The sequence below is a fragment of the Garra rufa genome, chromosome 10, assembly GCF_049309525.1.
Source record: "Garra rufa chromosome 10, GarRuf1.0, whole genome shotgun sequence".
Classification (NCBI taxonomy): Eukaryota; Metazoa; Chordata; class Actinopteri; order Cypriniformes; family Cyprinidae; genus Garra; species Garra rufa.
This window is the reverse complement of record NC_133370.1, coordinates 27,143,396-27,166,908: the sequence shown is the minus strand read 5'-3', so window position 1 is coordinate 27,166,908 and position 23,513 is coordinate 27,143,396. Positions and strand designations below refer to the sequence as shown.

The 23,513-nt window shown below is 34.0% G+C and overlaps 1 protein-coding gene across 1 annotated transcript in view; it reads left to right on the top strand.

Annotated features, from left to right (window-relative positions):
- Positions 1-23,513, top strand: part of stag1a (STAG1 cohesin complex component a) — a 59,847-nt gene that overhangs the window by 14,039 nt on the left and 22,295 nt on the right. The window lies entirely within an intron of this gene.

Here is a 23,513-nt window from a genome sequence, read left to right as displayed (position 1 = left end):
AACCAGTCATAGTAGCAGCAAACTACCTGTTATTTTGGCCTTAAAGATTTTGCATATTGCTGCTCTAGCATAATTTTTGGTTATAGTGAAGTGTGTCCGCTCTGCTGGGATGTTTATCTGTTGTAGCTTATCCACTTTTTGTGAAAAAAAAAAAAATGCAATGCTGACACAGTCAAAAACATTGAGAAGCACAAATTAAACATCACTGTTACGGTCAATGGTTTTGCTTGAAAAGTAAAGGCTGTTTAGCCAAATATTTTTGGTGCATCAGTATTCCCATATCTTACATTGTTGAGGTCAATATCCATGCGATTTTATAGGACACTGAGAGGTTTTACTGCCTGTGAGCTTTTCCCCTTGCTGGGCTGTAGTATTGTTTAGCAGACAGTGATAAAGGCAGATTATAGTGAGCCCAGCGTTCAGGGTTAATCCTGTAGGCTTCCCATCAGTGGAGAAAGATCCCTGAAGATTAAGGGCTTCTCACGTCCCGTGGGTCAGTCATCTGCTGTTTGGAGCACCTCATCTCATTAGTGTGCAGTTAAAGCCTTATGCTTTAAATGCTGTCTTGTGTCTGTGAGATTTAGCTCTTACACAGAGGGGCTGCTACAGACAGAGTGCTTTTATACTGCAGTTAAACACTTAAAAATGTATGAATGTCATTGCATTAGACGTGAAACCAAGTGGCTTCTGCAAACGAACAATGCTGGATCTTTTCTTAGAACTAACTTCACTTTTCTGAATCAACTTTGCATTTGAATTTTCCTTCTTCTCCACCTTACAGTGTGTATAAATCAGCATGCCAAATGAGTTGTATATCTGAATAAACAATATTCCGAAAACAGATTATGAAATGCACAGTTTACATCCCATGAAGTCAAGGATAATGGTGTGGGACAGTAAGTAGTCGTACAGTCGTAACAGTTGTAGATCACACAACAGCGCCAACATGACAGATGTAATATGTGTGGATTGTATTCATGAGGTCACACTAGACTAAGAATGCAATATTAGCCTGGTTCAGATCCCAGATGTGGGTAATGGGATGATGCTCCTGTTTTGGATTGAAGAAAAAAAATAAAAAAAAATAAAAATAAAAATATATATATATATATATATATGACCCTGGACCACAAAACCAGTCTTAAGTCGCTGGGGTATATTTGTAGCAATAGCCAAAAATACATTGCATGGGTCAAATTTTTGATTTTTCTTTTATGCCAAAAATCATTAGGAAATTAAGTAAAGTTCATGTTCCATGAAGATTTTTTGTAAAATTCCTACTGTAAACATATCAAAATGTAATTTTTGATTTGTAATATGCATTGTTAAGAACCTAATTTGGACAACTTTAAAGGTGATTTTCTCAGTCTTTTTGATTTTTTTGCATCCTCAGATTTCTGATTTCAAATAGATGTATCTCAGTCAAATATTGTCCTATCCTAACAAACCATACATCAATAGAAAGCTTATTTATTGAGCTTTCATATGATGTATAAATCTCAGTTTTGTCAAATTTAACCTTATGACTGGTTTTGTGGTCCAGGGTCACATAAATATATATATATATATATACACTACGAGTCAAAACTTTGGACACACTTCCTCATCAAAAAGAATGGGGAAGTGTGTCCAAATTTTTGACTGGTAGTGTATATATATGTATATAGTCTAGGGATGGGGCAATACACCTACCTCCCGATTCAATACCATCAGGATACTTGGGTGCCGATACGAAATGTATTGCAATTTTTTTCCTCTTTTTTTTTTATTTTTTAAGAATTTCGATTGGACAAGTATTGCAATTCGATATTGCTATTAGGGCTGGGACTATATGCTAGTCTGCCAATTCAAATGTTCAACAAAATGAGTAGAAAACTACTTTCTGAAATAAAATAAAGTGCTATGTTACTTGGCAAACTGTTTTAGTCATGTTTTCCCCGGCCAAATTTTTTTTACCGCAAAGTATATTTTGATCATCCCACTAAAAATAACATTTAAATTGGATAATTTTACAGCTGTAAAGTGCTGGAAATAGTTATGTTAAATGCTGGAAATTCAATAAAAAGGTGCTTGAATTTCCATCTCAAAGGTTGTACAAACCCTGAAATGAATAATGTATTATTATTTTTACCACAACACCATGGTTATAGTTAGCATTAATACTTCTGGTTTTCTGACGTAAGTCAGCGCTGTTCATAACAGAATTCTGGGCAGAATTCGAATGATTCTCACTAGATCTTGCAGCAACCGTTTTCATTGTGCGGCGAATTCAAACATTTCTTACTGGATCTCGCAGCACTTTGTTGGAATAAAAGCGGTAACTTCTCCCCACCACCTCTTAGGAAAAGTAAAATAATTAAATTTAAATTAATTCTGAAGTAAACCAATCGATTTTTAAATCGTTTCAAAAAGAATTGCAATAGTTAGGTGAATCGATTTTTCCTCCCACACCTAATATAGTCAAAATGTATTCATACAACTTCTCACATTATCACAGTGTATTCGCTAGAAAATGTTAATAAAATATGACAAAAACTCAAGAACTGTCAGAACAAATTCATCTTGATAATGTCAAATAACTTTGATAGAAAGGTATGTAACAAAACGTGATCAGGTCAAAGTGTCATTTTAAAATTTTGGTCCAAAATTTTTTATTATTTTACTGGTAGTCCATTGCATGAAGGATTTTGGGGTATAATATGTCACAGTTGACTTAATTTTGCTATCCTAACTACAGTGTCCTTCATCCACTAGTAGAAAAATATAAAAACAATTATATCTGGTGTCTGAATAATTTTTGTTTTGGCTGTATATTGTAAATTGTGGGCATTTTTGGGGCCTTTGTATTCCTGGGTTCTGTTTTTTTCCTTTTAATCTTTTTAGACTCTGTTAATGGTTAAAAAAATGTTTTAATAAAAAAGCATGTCTAAATAATCGAAATCATGAAACTTAAACAATTTTACAGCAATTTATTAATTCCCTTTAAAAAAACAAACAAACAAACAAATAAAAATCAAAAAATCAAAAGCATCTCTAATTAATTGGTTTTATAACAAAATATTATTTTATATCATTTTTTTTTCAGATTTTTTTTTTTGTGTATTTACATTTTTCAGGTAAAAATAAATAGTTGAGAAAATCACCTTTAAAGTTGTCCAAATGAAGTTCTTAGCAATGCATATTACTAATTAATTAAGTTTTCATATATTTACAGTAGGAAATTTGACAAAATATCTTCATGGAACATAATCTTTACTTAATATCATTTTGGCATAAAATAAAAATCGATAATTTTGACCCATACAATGTATTTTTGAATGTACCCATGCTACTTATTTTGTCATCCAGGGTCACACATATTTCTGTCACAATTTCTTCAAATTAAACCAAACTTTTATTTTGACAGGTTGTTGTGAAGACCTTCAAGTTTCTGTTTGTATATGACATGACGATATGTTTTCTCAAATGAAACAGTAAAATGCTTATGAAGTGTTCTCAGAGCAGTTCTAGAAATTATGTTCATGTGTTCATGTACTCATATATTGAGGCGACAGAGGCTGAAGACAGTGAGCGTTAAAACCGTTCGTCTGCACCATTCATTAACACAGAGACAAGCAGAACAGGCAGGATTCATGTTTAAATAGTCTTTTTTGCAGCTTAATATTCACAGACACTAGATAATATCGTGTTTCGATTTAAGTGTACTGATTTTTTTTTATCCCAAATTTGGCAAATACCGTGATATCTCGCATTATACAGTAAATTCCATTTACTAAAATGAGCAGGCAGGCTATTTTACACTTTTGCATTTGGTCAACCACCAGTAACATCTCTTCAACTCTTGTTAGTTTCTATTTTCAGCTTATTTCCACATCCTGTCGGGTCAGGTGTTTCTTTCTCTCTGCTTCACATTGTGATTCTTAAAATGTCTCTGCGCTCAGCCGTCATCCCCTCACCTGACATTCCTCTCTCTCAGGTGAATGGCCTCTTTGTAGCATACGTCTCACAGCCGTGCTCGTGACGATGGCTTGTCTCAACAAAGCCCTTTTGTTAACACTGCACTGGGCTGGTTATGTGGAGACTAAGGCTTTTACTTCATCACGTTCCTTATGTTCTGTACACCCTAGGCTCTCTCCCATGGACAAGACTGAGGGTCTTGAAATATGTGAGATTCAAGGAGAGCAGATGGAATTACAGACTGTGGTGAACAAATCAACAGAAAACTCAAGCTGCTGACTTACAGATCTGGTTTCAGTAATGTGTTTTGTCATGTAATGTAATTCTCCCGCTCTGTATACGGCAGAAAGCGTCCACTTATTCAGTCAATCAGATCATGAGTTTGGATGAAAATAGCGCTTTATGCAACAGCACCTTTTTCATGTATAACCTCAAAATCACACACTGCCATTATCTTGTTTCCTCTCTCCGCAGAACAGATGGCAATTTAAGTAGTCAAGAAAATGAGTGTAATTTGTGTGCCACTAGCTCATTTCAAATCTGTTTTAGCGTGTTTTTTTTTTAACTTGTAATTGTTTTCATTTCTCTATTTCGTCTAGTAATGGTGGACTAACAAATTACATAAGGGACATGGAAAAAGATCTGAATATAATCACAGGGCTTGAAAGAAATCTTAATTTCTCCTCAGAGATGTCTGTTCCTGTATCCCATGTCTTTTTACCCTCTTATTCTGCCCTGTTTCACATTAAGAGGTGATCAGTTTAGCCTGTTCACTAGTCTCCCATCACCCTCCATTGATTTACTCTTAATAGAGTTTCTGCCCTTGACCGAATGAAGGTGGAGTCATTCAGCTACTGCCTTCACATTTATGGCTGCGATGTTTAGATAATTTCAAATTGCCTGCTGATGTTTTTTGATGAAATTTATGTTTGTTAAAGTCAACATGAAACATGTATGTGATGTAACTCTGAGTAAGCCAGGTATTCATCTGTGTTTTTAATTTTTATTCATATGTTCTGTCTTCACTTGTTGCTAACACTTTACAAGAAGGTTCATTAGTTAACTACATTATTACTACAACATTGTTCGTTCATGTTAGTTAATACTAGGGCTGTCACAATTTCTCAAATCAATTTGAGTACTCGACTTAAAAAAAATCCCCAATTGCCTTTTTTTCGTGTCGAGTAACCGGCAAAACGTAATTATTTACATGCGTGTAGGTTACGTACATGGATTTTAGAGCGGCTCCGTTCACATTAAATGCTGCTCCACACAAACTGTTATCATTTACATCTCTGCATATTGTTGCGGGTTTGGGTTTATTATAATGTTCATCTGGGAAAGCAACGTGCAACATTTCATCAGATTTGTAAGGTAAATAATTTAGATAAACCTATGCAAACACAGGAGGATACATCACAGGACTTGAATTTGCAAAATCCTGTTTGTGTCCCTCCACTTTCAGATTTTTTTGTTAAATTAATGTCTTGTATTGCAGAATGCACGCTCCGCACCGCTGAGAGTTTCGCGCAATCGTTAAAACAAAACTTTGGTTACTTTGGTTATGACTGCATTTATTGTCTGCACTTATATGACTAAGAAAAAACTGAGTCATTTATTTTTTTGTTATTTATACTGTAGATTGTTTAAAAATGTAGTGGTTGCCTCTAATTTAAAATAGAGAAAATAAACATCTTGTTCATGTACTCATATTTTCTTTCATTCTTGTCCCTTGGTGGCGTAAAATAAATATTTAAAAAAGGCTTTCAGAATCAGCCCATTTGCTTGTAAAACATCAGCAATCAGAATCGGCCATGAAGAATCAAGATCGGTGCATTACTAAAAAGAAAAGCCGGGACGAGGGCTGGCTGTTCTGCTCAATTGGCAGTTGTGGTGCTCCTTAATATTCATTGGGTGCTCCTAAATTTTTTTGTTTTTTTGGTGCTCCTAATTTTTTGAAGTTGGGAGCACCAGTGCTACCAAGTAAAAAAGTTAATTTTGAGCCCTGCATCAATATCTTTCTAAACATGCTAACTGTTCATTGTGATTTCAAAATAAAAGTTTAAACCCTTACTCTGAGTTTACACATTTGATGTCAACATATTCAAGAAATGAATGTGACTGTAGCATTTCTGTCATAAAGAAATGGCCAAATATTAAAGAGTAAGTGAATATTTAAATTAAATGTTGTTTTATCAATATTCAACAAAGATTAGATCTTGTGTGTAATGTACATTAATTCTATTTAAACAGTTTTATTCAATAAAACCATATGATTACTTGCTTTCTTATGATTACTTATATGATTATGACTTGCTATTTACTTGCTTTTTGACTAATGATTATATCCTCAATGCTAATAAAAAATATGTATTTTAAAGGAGAAGTTCACTTCCAGAACAAAAATTTATTAACCCACTTGTCATCCAAGATGTTCATGTCTTTCTCTCTTCAGTCGTAAAGAAAATATGTTTGTTGAAGAAAACATTTCAGGATTTCTCTTCATATAGTGAACTTGTATGGTGCCTGTGAGTTTGAACTTCCAAAATGCAGTTCAAATGCAGCTTCAAAGGACTCTAAACATTCCCAGCCGAGGAAGAAGGGTCTTATCTAGCAGAGCGATTGGTTATTTTATAAAGAAAAAAAAAAAAATGAATAAACTTTTTATAAACAGAGCTAGAAAAGACAAGAATTTGAGGTTAAAAAATATATTGTCAATTTGTTTTAGAAAATAACCAATCATTTCTCTAGATAAGAACCTTTTATCTTGGCTTCGATCGTTTAGAGCCCATTAAAGCAGTAAGATTAAGTTAAATTAAAGTTTAATAATCAAAAAGCATGTCTTGAAATAAATAAACCAGCAATCTATTAAAAGTTTAACAAAAATTCATTTTCTTAGGCCCCTATGAAATATGTTTTATTATATGATTTATGAAGGCATAAAGCATTTAATTTTTCTTGTGAACCAATGAAAATGAAACCCTTTCAATTTTTGGCAAACAAAGTGAGACACAATAGGCAGTTTGTTAAAACATGGAAGAAAATTGTATGATTTTTCCTTAACTAAATTTTAATTATTTTGTTATTAGTAGTAGTAGTATTAGATTTAAGCAATAAGGTACGAGAGGCCGTGCTGTATCGTGAATAAATCACGGCTGAACCCCTTCAGCCGTGATTTATTCACGATACAGCACGGCCTCAAGTACCTTATTGCTTTTATGAAACGGTTACCACACAATAAAAATATTAATATCAAAAATATATATTAATATATATATATATATATATATATATTAGGTTGTACTTTTTCATAAATTAAAATCATTAACTGCCTTCCGCTGTAAAAAGTAGTCCCTAACTGCTAAAGCTTTGTTTACGTTGCTAAGGGTGGTTGCTAAGGAGGTTCAATGATACACAAAACCGTTGAGTAAAGCGGTCATAGCAGTGCCGTATCATGAATACGACACAGCTGCTGACCAATCAGAATTGAGGAATGGAACTAACCGTTTTATAATAAGACTTACATTCTACTGTACAAAAGTGATACATTTCTGTCACAATTTCTTCAAGTTGAACAGCATTTTTCTTTCGACAGGTTGCTGTGAAGAGTTTGGTTTTAATAGAGTCGTTTTTCTCAATTCAAACTGTAAAATGCTCATAAAGTGAGTCTCAGAACAGTTGGAGACAATATTTATTTATTCATGTCCTTTTTTAATAATACCGCAGATGCTGAAAACACTGCGAGCATCATGTGTGCTTCAGTATGTGTAATAAACGAAACCATCGTTTGTATCATTCATTCACACAGAGCCACACAGAAACAGGCAGGATTAATATTTTAATAGTATTTTTGCAGCTTAATATTTACAGACACCAGTCCATATTGCAATCTGATTTAAGTGAACCGATATTCTTTTGATTTATTAGTTCAAAGTTCCATGAAATTCCAAGTTAAATTCCATTTTTATGACTGGATTCCACAATTTCGTCTGCGTTTTTCGCATTGCAGAAATCATACAACTTTAATGGCTCAAATGCATGAACTCCACAAATTCCTAAAACCTAAATATCATGTTCTCCAGCAGGTCTCAATAATAAAAAGAACATTTGACTGTCCATACAAAGCGTCACATCATCAATATCACAAATTTTATTCAATTAGTAACCTAGAAATAATTCAGAATTGTGAAAGTCTCTTATTCTTTCTTTATAGTCTTTTACTTCCAGATTTTCAGTGTGATCTCAGACTTATATAGTTTTGCCTATAGTTGTGGTCTTTTGAATCTGGGTCATGTTAGTCCAGTCAACTCTATCTTCTCATGCAGTGTAGCCTTGATGTACAGCTGTATAATGTTTAAATTTCATGGATTCACTGTGAAAAGCATTAGAAGAGCCAGCGTCCTTGAGCGATCCACCTCCTCAAAGACTTTATTTCGAGTCGACGGTTAGTCCTGAGCGATTGAATGAACTTCTCCCTCTGGGTGCATTAAATTACATTTAAGTTGACTGTAAGTGGCTGTTAATCAATTAAAAAGCCTCCTCATGTAATCCTAAAGTAATTCTTTCTGTGTCGGTCAATATTTGTGAAAGCACGCCTACTGTCTCTCACATGTGTGTCGTCTGTGGCTGGTGGATTAATAGCTCCGTTGTGTGTGTGCGTGAGTGTGCACGTGTGCGAGTGAGAGGTTCAGTAGTAGTTGCCAGGGATGTGAACGTGCTCCACGCATGCGTGTGTTGCTTTTACTGTAAAGCACTTAACATGCATGACATGTATTCCAGAAGGCAGGCGTTACCATGGCAACCCTTGTAGGTCATAAGCTGCAGGTTTGATTTGATTGGCTGAATGAAGCGGGCGCACACGGGAGAGATCAGTCAGCGTGCAGGACTGTTTATCTACAGGATGTCCTTTTGGATCGGCTCTACCAATCTGATTTCTCTCTTCAGCTATTTTATCTTTGGAAGCACTATTGCTATGGTTTTCCGTATTTAAACATGCTCCATATTTCATATTTAGTTTTAGAGGATTGGGAGTGGCTTGGATGTGGCTGAACTTCAGGACTGGATGGTGTTTTGGTTTGTGTGTTTGTGTAAAGTCAGATAAGACTATACCTCTGTGAGTTACTTACATTTTTCACCTCATCATAATAACAGTGGGCGGCATGTTATATCACGATATGAGTCATTTATTTCACAGTAACGCATATGACAATATTGCAACTTTTTTTATATAATCCAGTTAAAAAATACATTTTAAAGGTTCTTTATTTTGAGTATTTTCTGTTTATGTTTAGATTATTCATAACACACACTACATTTTTTTAAAATAATACTTTTATTCAGTAAGGAAACATAAAATTGATCAAAAGTGACAGTAATAAAGACTTTTACATTGTTACATATTTCTATTTTAAATAACTGTTCTCTTGAACTTTCTATTCATCAAAGAATCCTAAAAAAATCAGTTTCCACAAAAATATTAAGCAGTACAAATGTTTTCAACATTGGTAACAAGAAGAAATGTTTCTTGTGTACCAAATCAGCCTATTAGAATCGTTGCCGAAGGATCATGTGACTCTGAAGACCAGAGTAGTAATGCTGAAAATTCAGCTTTGTCATCACAGGAATAAATTACATTTGATAATAAATTCAAATAGAAAACAAATGTTAATAAAAGTTCATGTTATTACTGTTTTTATTGTATTTTTGCAACCTTGATGTGTATAATTCTTTCAAAAACATTTTAAAAAATCTTACTGACCACAAGCTTTTGAATGGTAGCAGCGTTGAACAATTATCGGCACCGATATTAAGCACTTTTATGCTTAGCGGTATCGGTCATTTTCAAAACTGATTTGCTGATAAAATAATTTTAAAGTTAAAGAAAGTTTTTGTCAGAGCCCTTGTCATTCTTAATTTTGTCATTAATTTTAATTTTTACACTAGACATATCAAAAATAATTTTTCTGTGTACTTTAGCTGGAATAATCGGTATCTGCATCGGCCCTGAAAAAAACATTAGTCAACCCCTAAATGACCTGGTCGATTATCTGCAGCAATATTAAGCATTTTTATGGTTATTGGTATCGGTCATTTTCAAAACCAATTTGCAGATAAAATGATTTAAAAGCAATTAAAGAAAGTTTTTTTTGTCAAAGTCCTTGTTATTCTCAATTTTTACAATAATTAAAATTTTTACACCAGACATATCGGTTATCAGTCTACTTGAGCTGGAATCATCAGTACCGGCATCTGAAGAAACACATATCAGTCAACCCCTAAATGACCTGGCTGATTATCTATGCCGACATTAAGCATTTTTATGGTTATCGGTATCAGTCATTTTCTAAAAAGATTTGCCGTTAAAACAATTTAAAAACATTAAAAGAAAAATTTTTTGTAGCCCTCGTTATTCTTTATTTTGACATTAAATTTCATTTTTACTCCAGACATCGGTTCAAAATATTGATTATCGCTCTACTTGAGCTGAAATGATCAGTATTGCCATTGGCCCTGAAAAACGCATATCGGTCAATCCCTTAATGCCCTGGCCAATTTTCTCCGCTGATGTTAAGCATTTTTTAAGGTCATCAGTATCTCTCATTTTGAAAACTGGTTTGCCGATAAAATAATTAGCATTTTTACACCAGACATCGTTCAAAATACCGATTATCGGTCTACTTGAGCTGGAATAATCAGTATTGCCACTGACCCTGAAAACACATATCGGTCAATCCCTAAATGCCCTGACCAATTATCGCCGCTGATGTTAAGCATTTTTAAGGTTATCGGTATCGGTCATTTTGAAAACTGGTTTGCCAATAAAATAATTTTAAATGCGTTTAAAGAAAGTTTAGTTTTTTTGTCAGAGCCCTTGTTATTATTAATTTTTTACATTCATTTTCATTTTTACACCAGACATGTTGGTTCAAAATATTGGTTATCGGTCTACTTGAGCTGGAATAATCGGCATCGGGCCTAAAAAACACGTCGGTCAACCTCTAATAGTATTAGGTCATTTACATTGTTACCAATATTATATATTATAAATATTATACATTACCAACAGACCCTGTTCCATATGTTGCAGAAGTGCCATTGAGACCGTGTGCTTGTTTTATGCATGTAGCCTGCAGGGACAATTCCAACTTCGCATTCAGTATTTTACAACTTAAATATGATTTAAACCAGTTGACACATTTCTACTGTTGCATGGCACACATTTCCACCCACTTGAATAAAATGGAAAATTGGTGTCATGCAGGATTTTGTTAAAAATTACAGTTGCGTAAAAGAATTTGTGAACAATGTCGTTTCTCCCCTTTTAATGAAAAGTGTCTTTTGTAAATCCATGAATAAATCTGACATGATCTCAGCCTGTGATTCACTCTAAATTAATACAGTCACATTTTTCATTTTCCATCTTGCTCTATTAAACGACTGCTCTCTCTCAGCCTCCAAACATCACTGCAAATAATTCATCCCTGCATCTGAGTGAGGCTGTGTGTGTGAACACACAAGACCGTCATGATATGATGTGTATAGTTTCACACCTGTGTGTCTTCACCTCCCATCACATCCTTACAGTCACATGAGACATGCTGTGTCTCATAACATGAAATCATTTGCTGTAGCAGTTTTCTTTGGGGCTTTAAACCCAATATAGCAGTCGCCTCGGGAGTGAATGCATAACAGCATTTTTATCAGCATCAAGATTTTAGGTTATCCTATGTGAATGCATAATGTAAAGTGTATAAGTTGGTTACTGTAACAGTGAAAAATGGGCTGTTAATTGGCTCCTAAATGAACTTGTGAAGAATGTGGTTAAGTATTAATATATCTGTGTTGCTTCACTCCACACTCACGCTAAATTTTAAAGAATAAGTTCACTTCCAGAAAAAAATTCCAGATAATTTACTCACCCCCATGTGATCCAATATGTTCATGTCTTTCTGTCTGCAGTCACAAAGAAATTAAGGTGTTGAGAAAAACATTCCAGGATTTTTCTCCATATAGCTAGTAGGCTTTAGTGGTGGCTAATGAGTTGAAGGTCCAAACTGCAGTTTTAATGCAGCTTCAAAGGGCTTTACACGATCTCAGCCGAGAACTGGTTCCAAATTTTCAAGAACTGGGTATTCGATAAGACACATGCATTTCGATTCTGCTTAACGTTTCCTGCGTTCGCATTTTAATGTGATTTTAAACAATTTAAGCGCAGGAAGGGAAAGAACTTGAGCACTGTTTGCGTGTAGCGCACACATCTAAAGCGCGAGCACAGAAAACAGTGGTCCCAACCCGGTGTAGTTTCCTGGTTTGTTCTCCAGCCATTCCATGCATTTCCACCGCAGAAGATTTGTTCCGAACCTAAACGTGCTTCTCTTTCACATTTACCGACCAATATGCACAAAAATACGTCAGTATATTATCATAAATAGAACGTAAATAGAAAACACACATGTAAAAACCGCCTAACAAACATGCTGCCCATTCATTAATATTAATCAAAGAACAAAAGAAAATCATTCACTGATCTTGACTGATTATAATTACACCTTTAATGACAATTAATGTATATAATATTAAGAAAACTAAACTTTCGATTTGAATTTCTGCACCTGGAATTTGTTCAGTTGTATTTATTTATACTATTGCTAATGGATTTGTTTGTTTTTATCTTATTACTGATTGTTTGCTTGTTATATTTAACAATTTAATGCTTGAAATGTATAGTCCAGTTGTTTTTGCTGTGATATTTTTGTTAAAACCATAAGCAAATGTTCCTAAATGTAAAAGGCATAAGTGTTCTGTAAGCTGCTAGCTCATGTTATTCAGCTGCAACAGAATATTTAGTAAAAAGACAGAATAATGACATCTAAAGGTTGCACCTAAAAAATTTTTTACCCGATTTTTTTCTTATTGGGATCGAACTAGGAATTGATAAGAATTGGATAAGCAGAATCGGAATTGGAAACCCAACGATACCCAACCCTAGTCTTATCTAGCAAAACGATTAATCATTCTAAAAAAAAAATGTATATACTTTTCAAACCACAAAGTTTTTGCACATTTTTTAAATAAAATTTAAGTATGGAATTGCGTTAAATCTACTTAACTAATTTAAGTAAAATTAACAAAGGAAATAAGCAAGTTTAACATGCAGTTAGAGTTTGATGAGTAATTTCTATTTAATTTTTTTTAAGTTTACTCTGCGGTCTTCAAGTACAATTCACTTGGTTGTAAACTTTACTCAAACATTATATCACTGAAAAATGCTTTTAAAGCATGTGTTTCACTTACAAACATGCACGTAAGCAAGTAGACAGCTCCTTGTTGTTTTTAAGGTTATATGTTGACTCAGTGTAGTTACTAACCAAATGAACACAAAGACCTCAATCCTGGCACATGATGCACAATGACACAATAGTTTTTGAGTATGAAAGGGTCATTTTGAGTAGAAAATGAACTCTAGATGTTACAAAACAGCTCTACTCTACGAGTTACTTAACAACAGAAGCAACCATAAAACAGTGTAAATATATCTCGAAAACAGCAAAAAATGTAACCTTATTAATTTTTCATGCCCAAGTGCATGATGGGAACAATGGGATCATGACTTTAATATTTACTTAAACAATCTTTGTAAAAATAACAAGCAATTCCAAGTAAAATATACTTAAAAGTTCAAATTTTAAACTCTACGAGCTACAAATTGAGTATTAATATTGAATTTACTCTTTTTTTTATTCTTGCCTGAACTCAATTATTTAATGTAGAACAAATGTACAAATTACATTTGTTTTTCTGTATTATTTACTTCACCATAAAATCATTTTTATCAGTGTATGTCACGCAAACGCATGACCTTTCCAATGTGATTACGTAATACAAGAAGTCAAGCTAGTGCAAGACGAGCATTTGTGGTTAAAAATGATATAAATTACTGTTGTTTTGGGAAAATGACCGATTGTTTCGCTAGATAAGACCCTTATTCCTCGGGCTGGGATTGCGTAGAGCCCTTTGAAGCTGCATTTAAACTGTAATTTGGACCTTCAACCCTCTGATCTCCATTGAGCTCCACTATTTTGAGAAAAATCCTAAAACGTTTTCCTCAAAAACCTTCATTTCTTTTCGACTGAAGACAGAAAGACATGAACATCTTGGATCATGTGGGGGGTAAATTATCAGAATTTTTTTATCCGGGAAGTGAACTAATCCTTTAAGCTTGGCTTTAATAGAAAATGTTCTAGCTTCACTTAATTGTATTGTTCACATAATGCCACAAATGTTTGGTTGTTACAAGTTTGGACAGCATGTAAATGTGAATAATGTATATCACACTGTCACCCCTGTGCAATGTTTGTTTACACAGTGACTAATTGTGAATTAATGTGTTTTATTTTAAATTTCAGCTTTGAGTTTTCTGAATTTGTACATATCTTTTTAATGGCTTGAGCTGAACTCTGGCAATGATAAATGTCCCATTTATGTCATTTTAAGTGCTGCTTGACTTTTCGCAGCTGGAAGCTTTCTGTTAATGAAACAAGTGTGGCTTGGAAAGAGCAGACATTGGAATAGCTTGTGGAAATTCAGCATCTTGAAAAAACAGCATCTATGAACAGCAGTCATGTTCCCACCTCCTGAAATAAGACTGTTAGGAATGCATTGGTGTGAGTGGTAATACATAATGTCCATAAGATTTATAAACCATCTCAGTGCTTAGTGCAATATTTAAATGTTGTTGTTTTTTTGTTGCATAAATTCGTTTTTAGCTTATGCTCATTCAAGCAAAATCATGCTGCTTAATGTGTCCACTGTTATTTTGCTATCAGTTTTCAAGAAGGAGAGAACCAGGAAGGTGATTTTAGTTCGTTCCTGTCATGTTCCAGCTTTGTTTTATGCCATCTGCAGGTTTCTTAGACATTTTAAACAGATCCATTTCCTGGAGCCTCGTTACTCTAGAGCTGTTCTCAGGTTGTCCTGCTCTACAGAGGCCCTGTTCCTGAGCAGACCAGCCTAAAACAGAGGTTGTTACATTTAGAACTCAATGTGTTTTACACTGCTCAATGTCTTTTTGGAGGCTTGTTTTGGGTCAGTGCATTTGTTACGGGCCATTATGGATTCAAATGCAGCCAATGGTCAATAATATTGTCTCGGCTCGGCTTGGCCGCCGTCCTGGGTTGGCAGCCGGTGACTGAAGAGCAAACAGTAACACGCTGCAAAACTCTGACATAATTTATTCGCATCCCTTTGAGAATGTTGCACAATTTCTGCTCTGCCCTCAAACCACCAGTGTAATTTAATAATAATCTGAGTGAGTAATAAGATATTACGATGTGCCCCGGCCTGACTTTCTTAGTAATTCATGTGCTTACAGATCAAAAATAGCTCAAGACGAGCACGTAAAACTGGGGCGTTTTACTGCAAACAAGATTTTTTTTAAAGCAACAAACATTAGCTTGAAGTGTTTATAAGAGGATTGCTTTGCAGTGAATGTATCTTAAAATAAGTTTATTTTTCTTACCCCATGGACCCTTTACACATTCCCAGGTACTTACAAACAGGAATCGTCGTATTTTTGTGTTCCCATTTACTCTAATCGCCAAAAAGCCAAAAAAAAAAATCCATGATGGTGTTTATGAGAAAACAAATATAGAGAGATTGATCATGGGAAAGAGAAAGGTACAGTTTTATAAATGTACAATACACTTTCTAAAACTAAATTGATTTGCAATGTTGATAACTGTGGAAACTCCAAAATCAAACTTTGATTATTTAGTGATAATTAGGGCTGGGTAAAAAATATCGATTCTCCGATTTTAATCGATCTTCAGTTGAACGCAACGATATCGATTCGGGAAATCCCTGAATCGATTCTTAATGCACGTGCTTCACGTAAGAGGATATGAATATTCACCTCTCGTCCTGAAGGTGTCACTAGTGTTCCTGCTGAGAGAGTTTTCTCAACCGCTGGTGATCTAATCACAGTGCAAAGGAGCTATCAGAACATGTTGATCAGCTGCTTTTTTTGCAGAAAAATGATTAGGCTGTAGTTAAGAACTGTTAGTTTTATGGACAGTTAGAATGTTTTGTATACGCAGACAAGGGTTTTATGATGGGCCTGTTTTGAACGTTTTGAATTTAGAAAATGTTTTATTTCTTAAACATGTTTGAAGTTCTTAATAGATTTCACTGTTGCACATTTACAGCCTTTTTATTTTTTACAGTAATGTGCATTTTGCAGTTTGTTTACATGGTGTACAATGGATGCACATATTTATGACTTCTTGTTACAGGGTTCATTTAAAATAAAAGTTGTTTAAAATAAACAACTGTGTGCACCCTATTATTAATGTAGATGTGTATTTCAGTAATAAACTTAAGTAGGAGAGTTTCAGTTACCAGCATTTATATCAAAATATGGATCACATGTCTGCAAAACTAACATTTTAAATGAAATATTGATAGCGAATCGATATCGAATCGAATCGAAATCGAAATCGAATCGAATCGAAACCATAAAAATAAGAATCGAATCGAATTGCCAAATTGGTCACAATACCCAGCCCTAGTGATAATCACAGTGAATGCTTATGATTTCAATCCAATCAAAAAAATTTAGCTTACTGTATAATGCGGAATGTCACAGAAGTTGCCAGATTTTAGATGAATAAATCAAAAGTAGGTCAGTAAACTTAAATCAAAACTTGATATAGACGAGTGTCTGTGAATATTAAGCTGCAAAATACTACATACTACATGGACACAAGCAATCTCAAGAACTCCTCTGAGAGTCACTTCATGATCATTTTACCATTTCTTTTGAAAACTAAAGTCATGTTATATACAAACAGAAACTAAAAGGTCTTTAAAGCAACCCATCAAAATAAAATTTCGGTTTAACTTGAAGAAATTGTGACATGAATGTATGACTTAATGTAATGTAGTACTACTAGCAATAATACAATTATTATTAAAACATTATTTTTGAAGGAATGGTTACCAGAAGAAATATTTTACAATTATTTATTTAAAAAAAGAGGATGAAATAAAATAATACTTTTTAAAATAAAATGAAATAATACTTAATACAATTTCACAATCAAAAGCAGGAAGTTTCATGATTTATTAGACATGTTTTTTAATTAATATTTTTTTATTTAGCCAATAAAACAGAGTCTAGAAAAATTCAAATGGGGAAAAAATGGAATCCAGAAAAATTTAAATGGAAAAAAATAGAATCTGTAAAAACAATCCCTGATTTCATGACCAAAAAATATCCATGTGGGAAAATTTTTGCAAGGTGTGAAATACGTACCAATAAGTACATTTCACTGCAGTTTCCAACAGAAATGAACACTAGATGTGGTTAAACAGCGAGCATTTGTAATAATTTTCATACACAGTTATGATTACAGCTCCATATGTTTTGCGTTCCAGACGTAACAAGTTTGCTCGGTAGCTTAGCCGGCACAGAATTTAGACTTAGGACGCGGAATCCTTGAGTACAAATCGTGTGAAAAACATGACTCACGATAAAAGAGCTGAAAGATGAGAGTTCGAAAAACAAGCTAAAACGGCATGTTTGCGATTGTGTTTTTACATCACATTCGCTTTTGTTCATACTATCGGTTTAGGTTTAGGTGTAGTGCAGAATGGTACGTTATTTTAAAACATCACGTAGCGTTAGACTTATTGCCATAGTGTCACTCAATGGACATTTCACATCGAATATGTGACAAAAAGTACATGTCGGTACGCATTTTAGTAGGGCTCTATGCTTACTTTTCTTGTTAGTAGCACTTGTGTCCTTGTATTTTGAGCACATTCTAAACAATAATCAAAAAATCTGACCAAAGATTCACCTTCCCATTTCGAGGTGATATTTGACTCCTTAAAGTGATTTAAAGGGGAATTTTTTTTTTTTTTTACCTTTGTTTGTACCTTTTTTTAATGTTTAATAAGGCTCAGAGGTGGTATGAGTGCAATCAAATTCATAAATTCATGATCTTTCAATGCTGGTTATTTCAATGACTGACTTGTTGCACGCCAGTCTGTTGTTGTGGGGGCATTTCCACGCACCGAAACGTGACGCTGAAGGAAACGAACTGTAATTGGTTGTTTGACATGTCGATCAAACGGTCTTCTGGGCGGCCTTGGCCAATGAAAGCTGCCATGAATTCCAGCGAGACTATATGAGTGCATGAACAAATAAACAAACTCTGAGAGTCACTTCATGAGCACTTTTCTTTTAAATATAAGTTTATTTTGTGAAAACTTATTATCATATTATTTACAAACAGAAACATACAGATCTTCACAGCTACCTGTCAAAATAAAAGTTTGGTTTAACTTGAAGAAATTGTGACACAAATATGACTTAATGAATTGATAGTACTACTACTAATAAAACAATTATTTTTTAAAACACAATTTAAAAAAATATTTCCCAGAAGAATTATTTTTTAATTATTTATTAAAAAAGAGGGGAAAAAAGCATAAATTAAGAACACATGCTTTTGTTTATAAAAATTTAATAAATAACCTATTAAATGGAATCCAGAAAATTAATGTTAAACACAGAATTTGGCAAAAAAATCTAGTTGAATTTGAGAAAAAAAAAGTATTTCATAGGGCCCTTGAATTAAATTTTTTGTTCAACTTTTAATAAGTTGCTGTTAAATTGTTTCATGATTTATTCAAAAAAAAAAACTGAATTGGGAAAAAATTAAATGTGCATGTTTTTGGATAATTCACAATGTTTGTTTAATTTGCCTACCATGCAAAGCAACTTAGGTCTGTTTCATCTAAGCTTGCAGCGAGTTTACCACTAACGGTGTTGAAGCTTTTTAAAAATGTACTTTATGGTTTATTAGGTTGAGGGAGGAAGAGAAGGTCCGTGAGAGCTGTGAAACAGAGGTGATTATATCAGAGTAGACAGATCCCTCATAAAAAAAGAGGCACTATTTTTCCTCACAGTAGTGCTCATTAATCATATCTCCACACGACTTGAGAATAAAACAGAGAGAGAAACTATGTAAAGGCAAACTACTTTACCTGCTGAATTCATGTTATTTTTTTGGAATACAAAAACAGCATTGATTCTGTCAAAATTCCTGCTGTTGTGTTCAGAACATTTTAAACATTAGAATGAGTAAATAAGAACACAATGTTCATTTTTGGTTGAGCTGTCTGTGTAATAAAGCCATTGTTCATGTACAGTTCTTTTTTTGTGTGTGATATTATTAATTTTGTCTATTACTGTTGTCCTCGTTCACATTCACTGCTTCTATGGCTCTTTTGTTCTATTTTCTGTTATTGCTTTGGCAATAGGAAGCAATTTTGTTATGCCAATAAAGCACTTGTGAGAGAGAGAGAGAGAGAGAGAGAGAGAGAGAGAGAGTGTGAGGGTCCGTCTCGACTGCATTAGCCTGTTTCAATGCGCCTCAGATTGATTCTGCTGAACACGAGGAGCAGATGAAGGTCGTCTATTTACGCCCACACTGTTAATGTTTTATATTGTAAGTTTTTGCTGGTTGTTTTCTCCTTCCTTTAAGAAATGCTGATGGTGTAGGCGTACAGATTTTATTTGAATGCAAACCCTCTTGCAGTTTCATTTTAGATGTTGCTATTAAATATATATATTTGTAGGAATGGGTGATGTGTATTGACTCATGTTTTCTCTGAGTGCGTCAGACTGTGAATTCAAACAGCAAATCAATAAAACACAGCCAGAGACTCACTGAATCACTTCCAGAAACAACATAAACAAGCTCTCCAATACCTTTAGTTAGACATTGATCACTCAACCTTCCCTGCAGAGGACTCAAACCAAAGCCACGCTCTGTGAAAGAGCTGCTTTGACCTGATAGATCCACATGGCGTCTGGCTGCTGCATTGCCGCTTTTTTGTTCATTGAGAAAAAGTGTTTCAGTATGTGAAAGCTGAGACACATTCACATTAAAAGCAACTGATGCATTGCTTCAAAATTACAATGATAATTCAAATTGTTGATGTTATAAACAATGCTAAATGCAGTGTGTAGATTATAACATTTGCAATGTTTTGTGCATGACACACTGTTCTAAAAACAGCACTCATATTAAAAGTAGTTCAACTTTTCAAGTCAAAGTTGAAACATTGTGATGCCGAATGCCACTGAATTTGCTCATTTTGGGATGAATTAATCAAAAGTATTTCAGTACACTTGAATCAAAACGCAATATGGACTGGTGTCTGTGAATATTAAGCCTCTAAAATACTAGTTAAAAATGAAACCTGCATGTTCTAAGTGTCTCTGTGTGAATGAATGGCGCAGACGCACAGTTTCGTTTACTACATGCATATTAAAAAGTAAACTCTAGAACTGCTTTGAGAATCACTTTGCGAGCATTTTACAGTTATATCGTTATATCATATAAAAACAGAAACTTAAAGGTCTTCACAGCAACTCATCAAAATAAAAGTTTGATTTAACTTGAAGAAACTGACAGAAATATATTAATGTAATATTAGTACTACTACTACTAATAAAATTATTTATTATTATTATAATTGATGCAAATACAAAAGAAAGCAAATACACAATGCAGTATTTCTGAAAAAAAAAATGAAGCGATAATATAAATTAATTATACATGCTTTTGGTTATTAAAATTTAATGAAACCATTACAACAGAATCCAGAAAATAGTGGAAAACACTAAATTTGGTAAAAAAAAAACTGAATTTGAAATAAAATTATTACATAGTGCGATAAATATGTAATTTTGGTTCAACTTTTAACAAATTGCTGGTGAATTGTGTAAGTTTCACGATTTCATTTAATTAGACACGCTTTTTCATTATTATGTTTTAGTAAGTAAAAGAGAGTCAAAAAAAAATAAAATGGAAAAACACATTTTGGAAAAAAATTAAATGCAATTTTAATGGAAACCGATTTCACTGTTGTTTGATTCCCCAAATTTCTTTGGTGCTCCGTAGAAGAAAGTCAGACTGTTTTTTGTTGACATGGGCGTGAGTAATTGATGACAGAATTTTCATTTTTGGGTGAACTGTTCCTTGAAGTGAGTGCGATCTCACACTAATTGTGCTTATAGTCCAGCATCATCTAAACATCTATTGCAGTAGTTAAGAGATCCATCCGTGCTGTATAGGTCCGGGTCGCTAAAGACCTGAATAAGTAATAGTGTCATTCCGTGTCAACTCAACCAGAGGTCCCCGGCTCAAATTTTTGATTTTGCTAATATTTATTCTGAAGAAAGATAGACATGTATAGTGATGAACACCAAAATATTAAATGTCATGGATGAATAATTACTGAGTAATCCACTATTTTGTAGAGGGAGGTCAAAATGGCAATTTTGAGTCAAGTTACAGGGGGTTAAAAATGACTTTTCTAAAAGAAAAGTTTATAAAGAACTAGAATCTAATGCTTCTTGAGTTATAGGCACACAAACTTTGGAAAAAGAATATTTATGGCACTCAGACTGGTATGTTCAGTGCAGTTGTCTTGACAGAAATAAGATACATGTCTAGTTTTAACATCATTTGTTCTTCAGACGTTCCTTTTTAAAAGAAAATAAGTATTGTATTTTTTCAAACTGACCACATTTGGTTTTTGACCACTGAAAAAGTGTACATTTTAATGATTTACTCCTGGAGCCATATTCAAATTCCAATATCTCTGGAACCAAATCTCATAGAGCCATAAAAATGAAGATGCTAAAAGGAAAGTTTATTAAGACCCAATATCTAAAAACACATTGAAATATCTTTAATACTGCTTGCGTTACAGGTATGCAGACTTTGGGGAAAAACCTGTAAAGTGCTGTTTCCCTATTATTGAATGGTCACCATTGGCACATAATGCAACAAAGAGTCAAAAAGTCAACATATTTTACTAATATAACTACAAATCTCTGTGTAAAAATAAGATAATGATGCTGCCATCTTTCTAAAGTCATTTTAACCCCCCTGTAAAAACTTGACTCTAAATCTAAGGGGAAAATTGCCATTTTGACCTGCCTCTACAAAAAAATGGATTACTCAGTACATATTTATCCATGAGATTTAATATTATGGCTTTCTATCTCTCCTCAGAATAAATATTAGTAAAATAAAAAAAAAATGAGCCGGGGAAGTTTTTGAAATTTGGTTGATTTGACATGGGAATGACCCAATAGCGACTGGCGAAACATTCAAGGGTTAAATAAAAAATAAAATAATAATTGTTACGGTAAAAAAAAAAAAAGTATACTGTGATAAGATTTTGGTAAATCGCCCACCCCTAGTTTGTGTAGTTGTTACAGGATTTCAATCAGTGTGAGTCAAGTTGAGTAATAAATGCCAGGAAATTAATTAATGTGCATCTTTAGTAGCAACTTTATAAGAGCATGTGTTTTTCTACAGCTTCCCTACTAAAAGTATAACTAGACTGGCCTTGAATTGCATATTATGAAATCTATCAAATGTTACATAACAGAGTAAAACACGTAAGTTTTTTATATAAATTCAGTCAATTTTAGTAACTGTCTGTGACCTTTTTATCTTATTCCCTGTTTAATTTCAGAGCCGTGTGTTCTTGTTTTCTCTGATGTGTTTTGCAGTGTAGCGGTTGTGTCAACGAGGTGTAATGTGGCCATGTGGTGGTTGTGAGCGTTTAGCAGCAGTGGGGGAGGGGAGGTCATATTTAGCGCACTCCCATGTGTGAACCATGACGCTAAGGACGAGGTTACAGGGTCATATTTGAACCATACATCTTTCCAACACTGACTTAAATAAATCCTTCTTATTTCTTGTTAAAGCACACAAATGCCACTTCTCTGCACAGGAGTTTTTGTCTGTCTGTCCCTACAGTGGCTCGGTTTAACTTCACTGCAGACTCGCACCTGTAAAATCGAGTCATCCAGGACACCTACAGCGTACAGCCATCTAGTGGCAGTCTAAAGAGGATAATATTCACCTCACCTTTACACCAGTGAAATCTGTCAAACACTCACATTCCCTCCTGTGACACATGTTTGAATGAGTTCTCATTTCATTGACTCTTTAGTGACAGTCTAGATGAATGACTTTTCATTTATTGCAAGTACACTAGACATAGTTTATCTTTCTGAGAGTCCATATTTCTTTGGAAATCTTTGCCATGGCCTGGTTTTCCTCAAGCACTTCCTTGTGTAAGACTTCTCTGCATTAAAGGGAGAGTGTTGGAGACAGAGAGTGTATAATGCGATTCGACTCGTGCACTTTCATATCTAAGTATTAGTGGAAAGGGAACATTTTAATGAAATCTTTCTTAGCCTGCCCCCTACTGTTGCCCAAGAAGTGCTTTATATCCTCTGGAGTTCAGCATTCTGTTCATGAGGGAAAGTGAACTCAAAAAGTCAGTTTACGATCAGTACTGTCTCTTAGAGCCAAAAGTATATTAATTTAGATTTTTTTTAGGTATGGAAATGATCCAGAAACACATTTAGTTATGCCATCAAAGAATCATTGAAGGTCAAGTACTTTATGGTTCATACTGCCCCTAGTGGTGATAGTTAACTTAGAACACCATGCAAA